We start from the raw sequence: 19,398 nt of genomic DNA on the forward strand, positions 1-19,398 counted from the left end.
TTCCCGGGAAGAAGCCCACCGATGGGTGAAACGCGTTGAGTGTTTATTCTCTGACAGCCCCCATGTAATCTTTATTTGGATGGACTTGTGAAGGATCTGTTGCAGCATTTTTTGATTCTCTTTATTTCTGCTATGCACAAACATTGGAACAAACCTTCTACAATCTGATGGACACATGCCTCACGCAACCCTGCTACAGCTGAGTATTAACTCTCTTTGCTGTCTGGGCATTACTTGTCCTTGCAGTGCTATGCACTGCTGTATTTTCCATTTGTATGACTCTGTTTGTTAGCATGTCATTAATAGGTATATTTTTTTGTTTGCTGCATCAGTTCTCATTGTTTTCTTTTTTTTGGGAATTGCTAGGCAGGGTATGATTATTATTTTTATATCATTTTTTTCCCTGTTTGCTTTTTTCTTCCCCTTTTATTTTTGGTAATATATTATTTTTCCTGGCTGTATACTGGGTCATTGATCATATACTTTTCCTCCATGCCACAATCCATCATATATCTCTCTATTAGGCATTCATGCCAGTAGGGATTTATGATATTTTGTATTACCTTCAAGGGTTATATTAAACTACTTCTGTGTTACAATTTATATTCATTTAGACACATTTTAGTTTTTTTGAGGTAAAATAGAATTCATTCACTAGATTAACAGTCCCCCTTTTATCCAATATATTTTTTATACATATATTTTGTTAGGCTGTCTTTAGTATATTCATGTTTTTAAGTTAGTGTGTCTTGCTGTTATTCCAATAAAATCTTGTTCATTTTTCTGACTCTACAGTGCATCTGGTTCTTGCAATATAATCTTTATTAGTAGATTTTCTTTAGGTGTAATTTAGAGTGCTAACAAGGGGGTTGTCTTTGTCCTTTTCATTTGTGTGTTCTATATAGATGTAGGTATGCTTCTATTGGAAAGAAAGTATAAATAGCAGTGGAAATTTCGAACATAACTGTAACCAACGACACGTCTAGTACAGTAACATTTCTCACCTGGTGGAAATTCAGAGGAATAAATTCCGATGTCTCTGTCACCGGCCAAACCCTCCACGACGACGGGAAGTAATTTTTCCCGAAGCTGCTCCTCCAATGGAGTTAATATGAGACGTTGTGCTGGCGGCCCACCTCCAGTGCAAGAAGCATGCAAGCGTTGTTGTTGTATTTTCTTTTTTAATTTTGCCCTAATATCGTCAAATCTCTTGCGACAATTATTCTTGTCCCTGACACGATTCCCACACGCATTCACACCAATTATTATTTGATTCCACTTGTCTTTTTTGCTTGCTGAACTTGTCCGCACTTGAAATACATACAACATATATGACGTTAATTCCTACTAATAAAACGAACAATTTCCTACACTGCTAGCTGTTCCAAGAGATACCAAACATGCTGCTTTAGGTGTAATATGTGAAGCACATGAGCATTCACTTGTACACATAGACATGTAAGGAAGCTCGCATTAATATTGTATGAAGTTTGCGCTAATTGAACGACTGAGTGTTGTTGTCGTTGTAACGCATGATAAAAATATGTGATTACAAAATAATGTAGATTGATAGATATTATGGACCCATATTTGCATATTAACACACCTCACATGACCTAGGATCACATGTATTTGAAGAATGAATGCAAAGGTAAACTTACCTAGTAAATGGCCAAACAGACTGTCATAGTGCTCCAGAATCCCAGTGACAAGAGCTGTGTTTTCCTGGTCATTGAACCGAGGATTACGTGGCTGCTCCACACGTTTCTTCCGAGCACGTTTAGGCTCAGAGTTTGGCTGGTGCTGACTGGACTCTCCTTCTTCCAATGGAAGAGACTCCAAAAGCGGCCCACCAGCAAGCACGCCACCACCAGACACACCAGCAGCAACTGAGCCACCAGCAGCACTCACACTCCCAGAAACAGCACTCGCACTCCCAGCAATAGCACTCACACTCCCAGCAACAGCACTCGGCTGAACCCTACGTTCACTCATACGCGTACTCACACGTCTAGCAGTACCACTCACACCAGCATCACTCTTCCCACGTTTTGCGTCCGTACCTGTAGCACTCACAAAGAACAGAAAACAAATGTAAAGCCAATCACACTAAACACTTACACATACAAAACAAGACAAAGATGTAAACAAAACAACAAAGGACAAAGCTCTCACAATACACAACAAGTCTCTCAGTCAATATGCAAATATTAAATCGCCCAGCTCTGTGTCTCTCTCTCTCTCACTCCCAACAATACAGAGAATGATTAACAGTACACGTTGCCTTTAAATAGGCCGCGCTATCCAAAACATGCTTGCTTCGCCTGATTCAGCAAGAAGTTTAATTGGCGAACCTAACAGCACCCAGCCATGCACGCCGATACACCTGTGTGTGATCGGCAAATCATCGTGAGAGTGGGCGGAAATGTTTTCGGCTTGATTGGGAAGGGATTCGGCACTTACTGCATACGGAGAGGGAAAATCGCCAAAATCATGCCAAATCGGTAAGCTTGGCCATTGCACATTTTCGGCGCTTACTGCATGAGGCCCATACTCTTACCTCACCCGGCTAGCTAATGTTCTGTGGCATTCATTAATACACCACGCCGGGTTGAGCTCCGTACACTTTATTAGATCTGTGCGGCCGATCAATATCCCTAGATTACAACTCTTTAAGTATCAGTTTATATATAAGCAGGTATACTAATGAACACCTGCGGGACTTGATCTATTACCATTATGCTGCACCAATCAGATGTACATACCCAGTGACTTATATATAGTTGGATATAGTACCTACATATGAGGGACAAAGGTGTGCTCCAATGCGAACATATAGGATTACAAGTGAGACATTGTTTCCATACGAGCTTATTGTAAAGCCGTCTAACTACCATCATCACACCTATACCCCATATATAAGTCGTGTATATCTAACGACGGACCTGTAGGTAACTATATACCATCCACTGTATATGAAACACATTTTATATAACAGCAATGAATTCAGGGATTAAACAGTCTCCCTGATTTACACATGCTGTCCTCACAGAGGATCTGAGCAGTAGTATATTGTTTACTAATTTATGATTTAATTATATATCTGCTCTCATATAGGCTTGGGTATCTTGAAGCATCAATCTAGTGCTTCTAGTGTACCCTGTTGGGAGACCTTATCTGTGTATTAGCTGAACAATGCGTTTAAGGCTCCCCCTTTTTTAGCCACATTTCCCCAGCTACATCGTAGCTCTATTGTGAATACACTTATATGTTTTTTATCATGCGTTGTTTTGAAGGACTTCACTCACTTTGTGCTCACTCCAGAGTTCTCTCTGAGTACTAACTATTTTACCACCCAAGAGACTGTGATACATTCATTATGGTATTCAGAGGTATAATTTATTACCTACTTACAGTTTAACCAAGTACTCCCAGTGAGTGACAAATTAATCAGTTGTGATTTGAGATATGTATCTGTCAGTCACACCATTGACTGACACTATACCTTTTTGAAACACAGAGACCACACTGAGGCGCCTATTACATCTTGAGTTTATGTTATCTCTTAGGTGCCAGTTACTTTGAAGTTCCTCCAATTACTACCGCTATCAGTTCACTTACAATGACTGGGGGGTATTTTGTTTAATTCCTTTTTAATAGTGTTGTGTGTGCATCTACACGTATACTACCCTTAAACACAATAAAGGTTACTTTGAACAATTCACCTCTATTACTATATGAGTGCTTGTCCATAGGGGTTCTTTTTCTTGCCTAGGCAAGTATAGCTGTCTTGTTAACACTTTCACCCCTGGCACCTATTCACGGATAGTAGCTTGAGCTTTTCCTTTTCTCTCCACCTTCCCCAATATTACCTCCTACATCTTAGCCCTAATTTCTCGTTATGCACCATCCCGACTCTTGTGTTCTTCTTGATGTCTTCTTTCTACCCCCTTTGTATCTAAAGCCCTCTAACACCTTAAACCTTTTTCGCTGACTGGCCCGTACCTCTGGAATACCCTTCCCCTCAATACCCGACTAGCACCCTCTCTATCCACCTTTAAGACCCACCTTAAGACACACTTGCTTAAAGAAGCATATGAGTAGCACTGGATAATACTAGACACATGATACATTAAGCTTGGCCCCCTGCAGTTGCACTTACCAGAATGCCCTCCTACTGTCTCTGTACATTCTTCCTACCTACCAATTAGATTGTAAGCTCCTCGGAGCAGGGACTCCTCTTCCTTAATATTACTTTTATGTCTGAAGCACTTATTCCCATGACCTGTTATTTATATTATCTTTTATTTATTTGATTATTCCATTACTATGAAGTGCTATGTACATTAATAAAGAAATACAATACAATACGTGCAGGCATGATTTGTGGGTACGCGAGGGGAATTACACCGGGGCTCTCCGGTGTCTCCCAGGCTCCTGGTTTATGAGCCTACATATCCCGACCCATTTCCCTCACCGGTATTGGGTTCCCCAAGGTCTCTATTTGATTAAAGTATGGTTTGTAATGTTTCATACGATATGTATAAGGCTCTATGCAGTCAGCCCGGGCATCTACATGGCGTCGGTGTGTCTGCATAGAGGCCGTAGTTCAAAGGAGAGAGGCTGTCCTGAGGTGAGAAAACTATCTGATGAGCGAAGAAAGGGCGATTGTCCAGGTGTGGAGATCAAAGGGCACCCTGTGGGGACACCTTTTGCATCTGCCAAACCCGGCGGATCTATTCCAGCAGTTGACAATGAGTTAGCTGGGGGAGATGCAGCTTGTAGGCGCTTTTCTCATTGGCTCTCATATTTCCTGCCCACCCGGCTTTTTGAGCTGGCTTGGCACGCCGCCTCCTCCTCTGACGTCAGCCAAGAGATGAGCCCTTGTTTCTATTGGATATTGGAAAAATGTCCTCCTATTTACTGTACATGGCCGCTCCTCCTACTTCCATGCTGTACATAGGACAGGTGGCCGAGGCAGAGAACCAGACCATCCTCTGACTTGAGTCGGCGAGGCACGGGCGGGCTTTTCAAAGTTGCTCTGTTGCGAATGACAGAGCAACATGCTTCTTTTTGGAGCTAGGAAAGTCTGCCTAGCTGAGACTAAGGGGCTCATGCACTAAGCGCCGAAAAAGTGCAATCGCCAAGTGTTCACTATCGGCATGATTTTGGCGATTTGCCCTCGCAGTATTCAGTAAGGGCCGAATCCGTGCAAAATCACTGCCGAATCACTGCGAAAGCAAAACGCCGATGAGCCGGTGATAAAAAAGCCTGGCTCCTGATAGCCTGGCGATAGGCCGTTTCTGCCGATATGTGTTTGCAGCAGAGAGAGATCAGCCACTCTCTCGGCGCAAACATCGGCACATTAAAAATCTTTCTAAACAACTTTTATTCATAGTGTACATGTGCAGGGGGTCTCCGGAGCTGAACCGCATTGGTTTCAGGTCCGGGGACCCTCTGCTTCCCGAGATACAGGCCCCTTTATGAGGTGCTGGTATCCCTCTGCATTTACTGTTCCGATCACGTGACCGCGGAATGTAAACAAAGCAGAGGGATACTGGCACCCCCTAAAGAGGCCTGTATCTCGGGAAGCAGGGGGTCCCCTTCTGTGTTTCAAAAAGGTATAGTGTCAGCTCTGGAGACCCTCTGCACATCTACACTATGAGTAAAACACACATATCAAGAAACAATCATTCCTTACCTTAGCGGCTATCCGCTATGGTAATTAAGCAGCCTTAATGTATTTTTAATAATATTGTGCGGGAGCAGAGGGTCCCTTGAGCTGAACCACATTGATTTTTGGCTCAAGGACCCCCTGGTTCCCGAGTTACAGGCCCCGGTAAGGGGCATCGGGTGCCAGTGTCGCCACCATCATTATAGAGTCCACGTCGCGTCTTGGACGCTTTAAAGATGGCGGCGACACTGGAACCGATGCCCCAAACTGGGCCCTGTAACTCGGGAAGCAGGGGGTCCCTGAGCCACAAATCAATGCGGTTCAGCTCAGGGGACTCCCTGCTCCCGCACAATATTATTAAAATACATTAATGCTGCTTCATTACCATAGTGGATAGCCGCTAAGGCAATGAAGGGGTTAAGGCATAATAGCATGTTTATTGGGGACAATTGCCCCCAATAAACATTGCAATACACAACATATACCCCCTGTGCCCCCAACAACCCCTATACCCCCATTACATATATCTAATTTTTGGGATGCACAACAATGATACTAGAGGCCGGCGGGGGCCCTCGGGTGTTCCCCGCAGGCCTGCAGTACCAATTCTGTGCCCCTCCCCCCCCCAAAAATACAACAACACAAATACTTTACAATAAATACACCCCCCCTAAAACATACAATAGAGTAATGGGCAAAATTACTATTATCCACAAATGGATAATAGTGCATTTGTCCATTTAAAATACATAAAGAACAATAAATACATATTGCACTCACCCATGTCCGGCTGCCACGATGAAGGCCATCCTTATCTTCATCCTGCCCATGCCCCCTCCGATGCTGCAAAACAGAAACAAGAATAAAAACATCCAATGTAATGTCCCCTAACCCCTTAATCACCATAGTGGTTATTACCCGCTACAGTCATTTAGGGGTTAACCCACCCTCACCCACCACTCGGGAGGCCTACATACCCTCCCCCACTAACCCCCCACCCCGTGAGGCCTAACCACCCTCACCCACTACCCAGCCGGGAGGCCTACTCATATACCCTTGTGGCCAATACTCCCTCCACCCACCCCCAGTACCCCCCAATAAAAACATTCTGATTGGCTGTGCTTTCATTGCCTTTAAATGACGCCATCATTTTTTTTTATCGGCCAAAACACATGGTTTTCACGGCCCAATCAGGGCCGTGGGAACCATATGACAAAAATGTGACGTCATAGGCCTTTAAAAGCCTATGTCATCTCATTTTGAAGGCAGTCGCGAGGAGGAAGGTTCTCCTACAGAAGAAGAAGGCCAGGGCGTGACCGAAGAAGACAAGAAGACCCCGGAAGAGAGCCGCAGATACAATAAAGAAGAATACAGATGAAGATGGATTACAAATAGAAGACCCCTGGATTGTTTTGTTTTTTTATTTTAATGTTTATTATTTTATGGTTTATTATTTTATGGGTTCCTGTGCGTGGATTGGTTCGAGAGTAAGCTGTTCAACGGGAGTCGGTGAGTAGGTCAAGTAGTGGTAAGTGAACAAAATAAATGTATTTTATTTAACTTGTTTTTTTTTTGTTTTGTTTTTTTACATGTGTTTTTTTTACATTTTTGGTATATCATTTCTTGCCACTGTATGTATGTATGTCTAGATCGATATATACATACAGGGTAAGAAATTATGTTGTTTTAAAAGCTTGTTTTGCTGTGTTTAAAATGTTTTTGGCTATGCTGCTATGCATAAATGTGTGTGTCATGTATTTTATTATTAGATAATGTAGATGTAATTTTTGGTCTTGTATGGTGTACTTTAGGTCAGGGTGAGGCTTGCTTTTGTATATTGTATTCTTTTTGGTACTTATATTTTGTCTGATGGTAACTTGTTCTGTTTAACGATTGAAATAGTTAATTGTTTAATTGTTATTGATGGAATTTAAATTGTTTAGTGATTTAATTAATGAATGCTAATTGATTTATGGTTACATTATTGGTTTAAATAGTATACTTGTTTGGATGTATTGGTATTTTGTTTGGAATATGTTATTGTTAACATTCATTGGCAGAGTGTGAATGGTGCATAGATTGTATGCATCATGTATACAATGTAAATGCTTTTGATTGGAAGATGAGATTGGATTTTTTAAGGAAATATGATTTTATTGTACTGTGTTTGTATGGAGAAGGGGTATTTGTAGTAGAGCATGTTTTTGATAGCCCTTCTACATTTATTTGTATATTGGTTCATCATATGTGTGTCTATATATCTATATCTATCTATCTATCTATCTATCTATCTATCTATCTATCTATCTATCTATCTATCTATCTATCTATCTATCTATCTATATATATATATATATATATATATATTATATATGTGTATATATATATAGTTGCATGATGAAGCCACTGTACAAATGAATGGGTGAAGGGTGTGTATCGGGCCAGCGTGGCTTAACCCCTTAATTACCTTTGCTGTTATTATCCGATAAGGTGATTAAGGGGTTAATTGATATCTGAATGTTATTGCTATGTATTGGCTATATATTGGCTATGTATTTTGTGGGCAACGGAGGACAAGGATTGTGCTTGCAACTGGGGCTTCTTATTGATGAGGTCAGTAGTACTTTATTTATTTTAATATGCCAGTTAATGTGTTTAATAATGGGCAAATAATCTATTATCCCTATCTGGATAATAGTTATTTGGCACATTATTGTACTGTATGTGTTGGGGGGGAGGAATTGATGTATTGAATGTATAGGTCAGGTTTATTTATTTTACATTCAGGGTTTGTTCGTTTTGGTTCTGCGTGAGACCTCTGGAGACCACCTGCGGTATCCTCGGGTATCTCACGGGTATCAGGCTGGTGGGTCCACGGGGGGGCACCTGCGGGGAAGAACCGGTGGCCCCACATCTGTGGGGGCACCGCGGACCCGTAGTGTGCGGGGAAGAACAGACCCCCGTGGGAACCACCCGAGGCCCCGCAGACACCTGTGGGTCTGACCCGGGGCTCCCAGACATCCACGGACCTACCGTGGGGACTCAATTGTGGCCCACGGTGACCCACGGAGACCACCTGGTGGGCCATGGTGCATGTCGGGACCCACCAACAGGCCTCCAGAACCTGTATGAAACAAGTTGCTGGTAACCTGTAGGTCTGTCAGGTGACCCGTCGGGCCCACCGGGGACTCGCGTGGGCCTGGGGTATGAACCCTGTATGTAAAAGGATAAATCATGTATTTATCGGGGGGCACAGGGGGTGGGTTATGTATTTAATAAATAGAATGATGCTTATTGTGGGGCAGTGTATTGTTTTTATTGTGGGTACTGGGGGTGGGGGGAGGGGTATTGGCCACAAGGGTATGTGGGTAGGCCTCCCGGCTGGGTAGTGGGTGAGGGTGGTTAGGCCTCACGGGGTGGGGGGTTAGTGGGGGAGGGTATGTAGGCCTCCCGAGTGGTGGGTGAGGGTGGGTTAACCCCTTAATGCCTGTAGCGGTTAATAACCGCTATGGTGATTAAGGGGTTAGGGGACATTACATTGGATGTTTTTATTCTTGTGTATGTTTTGCTGCATCAGAGGGGGCATGGATACGATGAAGATGAGGATGGCCTTCATTGTGGCAGCCGGACAAGGGTGAGTGCTATATGTATTTTATGTATTTATTGTTTTTTATGTATTTAAAATGGGCACATTCAATATTATCCATTTGTGGATAATAGTAATTGTCCCATTACTATACTGTATGTGTTAGGGGGGGGGGTTATTTCTTTATAAGTATGTATGTGTTTTTAAATTAATTGGGGGGCACATAATTGGTAATAACACCCGAGGGCCCCCGCCGGCCTCTAGTATCATTGATGTGCATATATGTTTACGTTAGGGCGGTATACGGGTTGTTGGGGTAATATATATATATATATATTTATTTATTTCTATATATATTTATTTATTTAGTGTGGGGATTTTGTGTGTGTATTTTTTTTATTGTGGGTAGCGAGGGTGGGTACCCACAATAAACCTGGCACGGCGGGTTAACCCCTTCATTGCCTTAGCGGTTAGCCGCTAAGGTAATGAAGTGGCCTTTAAATGCATTTTTCCTGCCTCTGGTGCATGCCGGGGGGCTCCGGTGCGGGTATCAGTTCCGGAGACCACCAGCATCAATCCCAGCCCGGAACAAGGCCTGATTTTTTCTAAGTATCGACCTTGCCGACCTTCTCCCCCACCAACCCGCCAACTTTAGTTGGCGGGACGGATTGGCGAAAAAATCTCAATTCGGGAGTGCTGATCAGCAGCGAAAAGCTGATCGGGGCTACCTGAATTCAGCTGAGTTCAAAAAGTGCCGATAAGTGGCTTATCGGCACCCGGCTGCCAATAAGTTTTTATTGGGAACAAAAATTGCCGATTTTGGCCACTTATCGGCGCTTACTGAATCGGAAAGGCTTTTTTGGCGAAAAAATGGCGATAAAACGGTTTTTGGCACTTAGTGCATGAGGCCCTAAGTCCATTCTTTAGTGGCCAAGTTCTGCAAATAGAATGTAGCGGTCGCGGTCAGGACTTCCAACCGAAAAGAGGACCAGGAAGCCGGAAGGGATTTTCCCGGTCAGGGTCATGCACTCCACCTAGATAAATAGGATTACTTTAACTGGAAAGAGGTGGTGTTGGCCACCTCCACTAATATAGAAAACTTTATTTACATAATGAACCAAAAGGAAAATTCGAATCAAAACTCATAGTATAAGCTATGTTGATCAGTAGATAAATAATCCTGTCCAAATATATGCTCACCTTGTAATGGGACACAGTAAATCCCATGTGACTTATCTCATATGAGGATCTTCTTAGGGCCAGCGGAATACCTAACCCGAGTGTAATATCAGACAGTACATATAAGGGAACTGCCATTAGCTGCTATCTCTCTCTACTTTCGATTATATGGAGCACACCGTATATATATATATATATATATATATATATATATATATATATATATATATATATTTATTTATATAAAACCATACAGTTGGTATCTAACTGGTAACCAGACAGTTTACAGGCATAGCTGCATTATATTCACATATTCACTTTATTCAATCACTTAGTTCATATAGGGACCTTACATATCCCTTCACACGATTTTAGTTTTATCACTGTTAAATTATCACTTAGTTTAGGTCACGCAGCTACCCAATGTATGTTATATGGTTCATTTAGAGTAGACGCAGGCGCTAAGTTTAAGTTGAGAGCATATATATATATATATATGCTCTCAACTTATATATATATAAATAAAGTTTTCTCTATTAGTGGAGGTGGCCAACACCACCTCTTTCCAGTTAAAGTAATCCTATTAATCTTGGTGGAGTGCATGATCCAAAGTGGGATCTTTTTTCTCCTTTTCACATATGTTCTATCCCTACGTGCACCCCCTAAGGTCAGATGAAGCAGTAGCCATTTTCCTATATATATGCTTTACTTGCTCACACGTATGTGAGTATAATATTTGCAGATTTCCTGTGTTCTCCATTATCCAGACTACTGTGTTGCACTATTGTGTTATATTTTCTTTTTTGCATATGTGGTATCCTGCTCCCTCACTCCATTTGCCCAGAGTACTATATTACTCACTTTATCTGAAGGCTTGATCTCTAGTCGTACCATATTCTGTAGTTCCTAAAAAGCCCGGGTTTGTCATACAGTCAGATTCCTGGATCCATAGGGTCTTGGAATGGCAGAGAATTCTTGAGTAACAAGGTCTGCGAACATCTCAATACAAGAGGAGGTCTGGAGTGGAGGACAGAAAACAGATTTACTCGCAATCCTGGGATAAAGGGATGAAGGCACCACATTAGCAGACTCACCTACCTCAACCCCAAAATTAGACTCCATGTCCCCAATAAGTGAGAGCTCCTGGGTATTCCACACAGATGTGGTGTCTGGCACATTGTCTTCGCAATCTTTACATTGTTTAGCATAACATTTATGCAAAAGACGTTTGTTGCAGAATAAGTTTAAATCCTTCACCCAGTCAAAGGTGTCTGCAGAGCAGGTTGGTGAAAACGATAGGCCATACTTCAACACAGATTCTTGGTCAGATGTTAAAATGACATCAGAAAAATTGATAATACAGTATACAATTCGTCTGTTTTTTCTTTTCTGTTGGTTCTGTTTGTTCTGTGAATTGTACGCCCATTGTTGAAGGTCCCTTAGAACTCTTTTTTCCTCTTCTTGTTTAGACCTGGGTTCTTTCTTGTTGTTTTGTAACATCTAAAAAAGAGGAAGCAGAGTTTATAGGGGCTGATGCCGTTATTTCTCCATCTGAAGACTTAACATCTGAGGTGATGAAACCTGACTCTGGATTCGTTGGATTGGTCAGAACTCGTGTATATTTCTTCTTCCTTTGACGGGATGATGAATTATGGGACCATCTAAAGTATATACCTTTTTATTCTTATAGTCCAGAAAACGTATTTTTCTTGAACACAATAAAGTCAGACTAATAAATCAGAAGTTCCTTCTCAATCACTGTAATAAGGGGGTCAGCATTGGAATCATATTTGGATTTAATTTCATCTATCTCATCATTTAAGCCTTGAATAATTGCTGTATCATGTTTGATTAAAATACGCATGAGTTCAGATGAACATGTATTACGTGTTTCCTCCCACCTGAGCTTGAGATCCTGGTTCTCAAAATCAAATGCTGGAAACACCTGAACTCTCAGGCCTCTCGGTATGAGATGTTGTTCTAAATACCTTAATAGTGAAATTCTATTCCACCATACTTTTATTCTCTTTTGTAAAAGAAATTTCAGTGTTTTAACTTGATCATTTTGTGAAGTGATGATAGCAGAATCTGAAGTATCACTCATCTCACCCACTACAGAGAAAACATCATCTGCGCTTAAAATCCACCGCTGCTCACAGCTCAAGAAATCCATAAATAAGATTAATGATACCAAATCGTGCTAGGCAAGGAAAACCCCTAAAAAGGGGTACAGATATATAAACACACAAGAATTGCCTGCCATAGACAAGGCCTTTGCTATTGATCATGTATTCCTGGGGGTGCGATGAGGTGATATTGAGAGGGCTCTCCTGCAGCAAGAGTGTCGTTGGATTTTTAAACTCGGCACTCTCCTGCCGGGGGGTCTGCATGAGTACACGGGGTATGCTATGTTCCTGTAACTTTACCCTCTGTCGCCAGGCACGTTCCCCCATGTTTACATGTTTATGTAAGATACACGTTTATTTTGTCAAGAGTTGTGGTTGGGTTCTTATGTCCTGTATAGACCTGTTGTTGTAACGACCTGGGAGTCACGCTGCCCTCGGCGTGCTCCCCACTTCCCCGCGGTCCCGCCGGGCTCTCCCGCACCTCGCGGCGATCATCCCTCCAGGACGCCGGTCGTCATCTTGACTAGACGCGCGCGAGCACGCCAGCTCTCCCCTTCTAGTGTCGGGCCTGGGCGCATGCCCGGTCACGCGCCCGCAAGTACGGCCACACGGGGGCGTGCCCACACGGAGGAGCGCCAGCCTCTTAAAGGCACATCTCCCCTTTACAATGCTGCAATCAAATGTATCCGTTCGTCTAGTTCCTCCTCCAGGTGTTTCTCTGGACCTATCCCTGCCTCAATGGTGATTGTGGGGGAATGAACCCCTGTAGTCCGGTGCTTCTAAAAATCCATAAGTAAATCGGGGTGTATATGAGCAATGTCAGACACATATAGAGCAATAAAGGCCGCTACACAGACATGAAGATCCTGTGTGAGGGGACCGGCAACAACAGCAGCATGCGGCAGAATGAGAGATAAAAACTGGGTGGGGGGCTATTGCACAGGGAAAGGTATATAGACAGGGAAAGAGGCAACCATAAGCTACCCCTCCCGTGTACTCACGAAACTATCACCTGCTGCCCTGAACCGACCCGGTCTGTTCACTGCCTGTGCCTGGCCGGTCCCGTCTCCTCGAGCGTCGCGCTGGTTCGTGACGTCATCCCCGAGGGCCGACAGCTATGCTGTGGGTGAATGGAAACTGCACTGCCAAATCAGCGATCCTGAGTAGCCCTGGAACGAGTGCGAGGTGCGGATCCAAGCGCAGTCATCAGGAAGGGAAGTAGAAACCAGCTCCCAGCTCCGTGTAGTGGCCGGCGTGCTCCGCCAAGAATTGCAATGAAGATTTTTTAGTGTGTAGGCGGTCACTGCAGCAGGAATTCAACCGCAAACGTGAATAGTTAAAATCAGCTTTATTAAACTAGAATGCTGCGCATCACAGAGATCACTCTGACGCGTTTCGTTCCCGTGTGGAACTTTATCAAAGACTCTTTGATAAAGTTCCACACGGGAACGAAACGCGTCAGAGTGATCTCTGTGATGCGCAGCATTCTAGTTTAATAAAGCTGATTTTAACTATTCACGTTTGCGGTTGAATTCCTGCTGCAGTGACCGCCTACACACTAAAAAATCTATCCCTGCCTCAGTCTGGTCCATTCACACACCCCCACCTTGCTACTCTGCCATTGGACCCTCTTGCCTATATATACCCTGCAGTTTCATTAACTCATCGGCTGAGCATAGAACCAGTTATTCTCACCACTCTCTGCCTCCATAGTCTTGTCTTGTCTTGTTTTGCAGTCTTCCTCGTGTACCGAACCGGCTTCCTATACGACCACCCGCACCTCTGGCATCCCGAACTTGGCTTACGACAATACTACTCTCTGCAACTCTGGCACCCCGAACCCGGCAAACGGTAAACGATTACGTCCCTCTTTCTAACCCCGGACTCGGCGAACAGCACCCTCTACCATCCATACCTCTCCTGCCCAGACTCGGACTCCCGGACCACTCTACTCTCAAGACGTGCCCTCGTGGCTGTGGGTGGCGTTATATCCTATCCCACCTCAGCACCGCGGTCCCGCCTCATTTGTGGTGAGCTCGCCCTGACATTATGCTCAGTCCAACAAACATGGACCACGCTGAGGTGGAGCGTACTTTAAATACCCACACTAATCTCTTCACCAGGCTAGAGAATTATCTGGAACAAAATGATAGGAGGATGGACATGTTCCAGCAGAGCCTTCGCTCACTTACCATTCAAGCCCGAGCTTCCAGTCGGGTACCTTCACCCACGGCTCCTCCAGCCTCCGCAACAGCCTTTCCAGCACCTCCGTTTGCTTTGGAACCCAGTATTCCCGCTCCCAAACACTATGCTGGGGATCCCAAAGGATGTAGGGGCTTCCTCAATCAATGCCTCATCCAATTCCGACTCGCGCCCTCTCGTTTCATCTCCTCCGTCTCCAAGGTCGGCTATATTATGGCTCTTCTCACCGACGAGGCGCTGGCCTGGGCGTCTCCCATCTGGGAACAACAAGGGCCCCTCACACAGGACATCGATCTCTTCGTCCATGAGTTCCGAAGAGTCTTCGACACCCCTGCACGGCAATTAACGGCAGCGTCTTCTCTCCATCACATAACCCAGGCAGATCGTTCCGTTGCCCGGTACGCTGTGGAGTTCCGCACCCTTGCTGCTGAGACGGGATGGAACAATGACGCACTATCTTCGGCATTTTGGCAAGGCCTGTCTGAATCCCTAAAAGATGAGCTCGCGGCACGGGAACGTCCCACTGACCTAGAGGATTTGATCGGTCTGTGCGTTTCGGTGGACCAGCGTCTGCAGGAGCAGAGGACTGAACGTTCTCGTTACCGTCAACGGGTTTCAAGGCCTCTTGCTCCCTTGTTTGTGCCTCCAACACCCCCATCCTGAGACGTCCCGGAGCCAATACAGTTGGGAGGTAACAAGCTGTCTTCTGCCGAGAACCAACGTCGGCGCAATGCCGGTCCCTGCATGTATTGTGGCAATTCCGGTCACATAGTACCTCAGTGTCCCCACAAGCCGGGAAACGCCAAATCCCAAGTGGGGTGCTTCATGCGCCAAGACATGTACCAGCATTCTCCAGAGGATTGGGGGATTGTCTACCCTGCCAGAGAAGGTTGACTCCTTACCTTCTGTGTATTTGGAATTCCGCGATGTCTTCGACAAAGCACGATCCGAGGTTCTACCTCCGCACCGCCCTTTCGACTGCCCGATTGACCTACTGCCCGGGGCACCTCTTCCCAGAGGACGATCCTATCCACTCTCTCTCCCAGAGACTAAAGCAATGAACATTTACATTGCAGAGAATTTAGAGAGCAGGCTTCTTTTTCGTAAAGAAGAAGGACGGTTCTCTTCGTCCATGCATCGACTACCGGGGTTTGAATAACATCACGCGCAAGAACCGCTACCTGCTGCCCTTGATACCGGAACTCTTCGACCGCCTTCAGGGAGCCACTATCTTTTCTAAACTGGATTTAAGAGGTGCCTACAATTTAGTAAGGATACGTGAGGGGGACGAGTGGAAGACTGCGTTTAACACCCATGACGGCCACTATGAATACCTGGTCATGCCGTTTGGTCTGTGCAACGCACCAGCAGTCTTTCAGGATTTCGTCAATGAGATTTTTCGGGACATTCTTAACAAATTCCTTATCGTCTACCTAGATGACATCCTAATTTTTTCTAAATCCACTCAAGAACACATCAAACACGTTCAACAGGTGCTGTTACGCCTCCGGGAGAACCATCTCTTTGCGAAATTGGAGAAATGCCAGTTCCATCTGACGTCCGTGGCATTTTTGGGATACGTTATCTCTGACTCTGGCTTCAATATGGATCCAGAGAAACTTAAGGCCATTTTGGATTGGCCCCGTCCGTCCACCCTCAAAGCCGTGCAACGCTTTCTAGGTTTTGCAAACTATTATCGGCGCTTTATTCGCAATTTTTCTTCTACGGTATCTTCCATAACTGCTCTAACCAAGAAGGGTGCAGATCCCTGATCATGGTCTGAGACCGCCATATGGGCATTTAATCTTCTAAAGAAGGCTTTTGTGTCTGCCCCTATCCTCACCCACCCAGACCCTAGACTTCCATTTACCCTGGAGGTAGATGCCTCTGACATCGGGGCTGGGGCTGTTCTGTCCCAAAGGACCTCACCCTTAGCCAGGTTACACCCATGTGCCTTCTTTTCGAAGAAATTCTCGCCCGCAGAACGGAATTACGATGTCGGGAACCGGGAGCTTTTGGCTATCAAGTTGGCATTAGAGGAGTGGAGACACCTCTTAGAAGGTACAGAGACACCCATAACCATACTCACAGACCATAAGAACCTTCTCTATTTAGAAGGGGCACGTCGTTTGAGCGCTCGACAAGCCCGCTGGGCACTATTCTTTTCACGGTTCAATTTCCTCATCTCCTTCATTCCTGGCTCCAAAAATCTGAAGGCAGACGCTCTGTCTCGACAGTTCCTTGCAAAGGATAAGTCTGAAGAGCAGCTAGAGACGATAATCCCCTCTAGATGTATTTTGTCCGCCAACTCCTTTGATATCATGGACAAGATTCAATCCGAGCAATCACAGGCTCCGATGGGGTTCAAGGTTCCGGAGGGAAGACTCTACACGGCACCCCAACACTGCAAGAGAGTTCTCGAGTGGTGCCATTCCTCTAAATCGGCAGGAAATCCTGGGATCTTGGAAAACCAACGACCTTGTTCAACGCACCTTCTGGTTGCCAGAGAGGGCTAAGGATGTGGAAGAGTTTGTAAAAGCGTGTGGCACATGTGCTCGCAACAAAGTACCCTGGGTCAGACCAGCAGGTCTTCTCCTTCCTTTACCCATTCCAGACCGCCCCTGGAACCATATTTCTATGGATTTCATTGTAGAGCTCCCAAACTCCAAAGGAATGAATACGATTCTTGTGGTAATTGATCGTTTTTCCAAACAGATGCACCTTGTTCCCTTGAGGGGTCTTCCGAATTCCTCCAGGCTTGCGGATGTTTTTGTCCAGGAGATTTTTCGCCTTCATGGAGTGCCCTCAACCATCGTCTCTGATCGAGGGTCCCAATTTGTGCCTAGATTTTGGCGAGCTTTTTCCCGAAAACTGGGTATTTCTCTACAATTCTCCTGTGGATACCACCCACAGACCAATGGGCAGACGGAGAGGGCCAACCAAAACCTGGAACAATACCTTCGATGTTTTATAACCGATACACAGGATGATTGGGTGGATCTGCTTCCTTGGGCCGAGTTTGCTCTTAACTCCCTCCGAAATGACTCCACTCAAGAATCTCCCTTCTTCATAAATTGTGGCTTTCATCCTTCCCGTTTACCCTTCTCCACTCTATCCTCAGGAGTACCAGCGGTTGACAAGCGCATCTCCCGGCTGAGAGACTTATGGACGAGGATTCAGGAGAACTTAAAGGTGGCCACAGGGAGACAGAAACTACAGGCAGACCGCCTTCGATGCCGGGTCCCGGAGTTCGCCCCAGGAGACAGGGTTTGGCTATCTTCCAGGAATATCCGACTAAAAGTTCCTAACATGAAGCTAGCACCCAAGTTCCTCAGTTCCTTTCCCGTGGTCAGGAGGATAAACCTGTGGCTTATCGCCTGCGCCTTCCACCTTCGATGAAGATTCCTTCAGTCTTCCATGTATCTTTGCTCAAACCAGCATTTCAGAGTCCTCGCTTTTCTAAGACCACTCCTCCTCCACTTCCTCTTCTGATCCAAGGTCAACATGAGTACGAGGTCCAGTATATCCTGGATTCTAGGATTTCCAGAGGAGAAGTACAATACCTGGTCCACAAGAAGGGGTTCGGACCAGAAGAACGTTCATGGATTCCCCACCGGGATCTCCACGTACCTCGACTCGTCCAGGCTTTCCATCGTAAGAATCCCTCCAAGCCATATCATGGATGCCCGGAGGTCGCCCCTGAAGGGGGGGGTACTGTAACAACCTGGGAGTCACGCCGCCTTCGGCGTGCTCCCCACTTACCCGTGGTCCCGCCGGCTCTCCCGCACCTCGCGGCGATCATCCCTCCAGGACGCCTGTCGCCATCTTGACTAGACGCGCGTGCGCACGCCAGCGCTCCCCTTCTAGTGTCGGGCCTGGGCGCGTGCCCGGTCACGCGCCCGCAAGTATGGCCACACGGGGGCGCGCCCACACGGAGGAGCGCCAGCCTCTTAAAGGCACATCTCCCCTTTACAATGCTGCAATCAAATGTATCCGTTCGTCTAGTTCCTCCTCCAGGAGTTTCTCTGGACCTATCCCTGCCTCAGTCTGGTCCATTCACATCCCCCCACCTTGCTACTCTGCCATTGGACCCTCTTGCCTATATATACCCTGCAGTTTCATTAACTCATCGGCTGAGCATAGAACCAGTTGTTCTCACCACTCTCTGCCTCCATAGTCTTGTCTTGTCCTGTCTTGTTTTGCAGTCTTCCTCGTGTACCGAACCGGCTTCCTCTACGACCACCCGCACCTCTGGCATCCCGAACTTGGCTTACGACAATACTACTCTCCGCACCTCTGGCACCCCGAACCCGGCAAACGATTACGTCCCTCTCTCTAACCCCGGACTCGGTGAACAGCACCCTCGACCATCCGTACCTCTCCTGCCCCGACTCGGACTCCCGGACCACTCTACTCTCAAGACGTGCCCTCGTGGCTGTGGGTGGCGTTATATCCTATCCCACCTCAGCACCGCGGTCCCGCCTCGTTTGTGGTGAGCTCGCCCTGACAATTGTTCTGTGTGCCTTGCATGCAGGAGTACATTTATGCACTTATATACTTCAAACCCAATTTAGGCACTTGGTGAAATAAGGATCCAATATATATTTCTTTATTTATGTATGGAGTTATGA

Source organism: Ascaphus truei, chromosome 15 (assembly GCF_040206685.1).
Source record: "Ascaphus truei isolate aAscTru1 chromosome 15, aAscTru1.hap1, whole genome shotgun sequence".
Taxonomy (NCBI): domain Eukaryota; kingdom Metazoa; phylum Chordata; class Amphibia; order Anura; family Ascaphidae; genus Ascaphus; species Ascaphus truei.